The 989-nt window shown below is 34.5% G+C and overlaps 1 protein-coding gene across 1 annotated transcript in view; it reads right to left on the minus strand.

Moving 5' to 3' along the window:
• The window catches only part of ASNS (asparagine synthetase (glutamine-hydrolyzing)), an 18950-nt gene extending 18361 nt beyond the window's left edge, over positions 1-589 (minus strand). Inside the window, exon 1 of the mRNA XM_006779248.2 lies at positions 567-589. The gene's annotated coding sequence lies outside the window, so the exon portion shown is untranslated. The remainder of the gene's footprint in view (positions 1-566) is intronic.
• Between the last annotated feature and the right edge of the window lie 400 nt (positions 590-989).

Here is a 989-nt window from a genome sequence, read left to right on the forward strand (position 1 = left end):
TCACCTACTTTTCTCTCCATATATACATTCATACACACACACACACACACACACACAATGGAATGTTACTAAGCCATAAAAAAAGTTTGTCATCTACAACAAATTATATGGACCTTGAGGTTATAATGCTAAGTGAAATAATTCAAAAGAAGATAAATACTATGTGATTTAACTTATACATGGAATCTAAAAAATAAAACAAAAACTCATAGATATAGAGAACAACAAATCAGTGACTACCAAAGGAGAAGGGGGTTGGAGGATTGGCAAAAGGTGCATAGGGGGTCAGTTGTGTGGCAATGGATAATAACTAGACTTTTGGTAGTGATCATTTTGTAGTGTACACAGTTATCGAATTATAATGCTGTACAACCGAAACTTACATTTTTCAAAAAGTGGGCTGGAAAAATGCTTTGAAAATCACATGAGGTCATTAGCCAATCACTTATTTACCTAGGTCCTACTAATGTTGCTTAGAGAATCCCATTATTAAGCCTGCTAAAGATAAATACTAACCACTAACTTGAAAGGGAAAAAGGGGGTCCAAGTTTGTGAAGCACATTTACTTCTCCAGCAGAAAAAAAGCAGATTAAAACCATCACCTATTGTATTTATTGGAATCAGTCTCATTAGAGGGCAAAGGTCCTACTGCTGTTACTTGTTCCGGTAATTATCCATATTTCCTCATAAACTTCTAGATCAGTGCTGTCCAACACAAATAGCCACATATGTAACTTTAAATATACTAGTAGCATCATTAAAAAAAGAGATAAAATGTGAAGTTAACAATAAATGTATTTTATTTAGCACATTTTACCAAAAATAGTATCATTTAAACATTAATCAGTATTAACAATTATCGAGGAGACATTTCTCAATTGGGACTAGCACATCTCAACTGGGACTAGCCAGCATTTCAAGTTCTCAATACAGTCACATGTGGCTAGTCCCTGCCGAATTGGATAGTGGTTTTGGTGCGTTACACTCTA

Source organism: Myotis davidii, unplaced genomic scaffold (assembly GCF_000327345.1).
Source record: "Myotis davidii unplaced genomic scaffold, ASM32734v1 scaffold187, whole genome shotgun sequence".
Lineage (NCBI taxonomy): Eukaryota > Metazoa > Chordata > Mammalia > Chiroptera > Vespertilionidae > Myotis > Myotis davidii.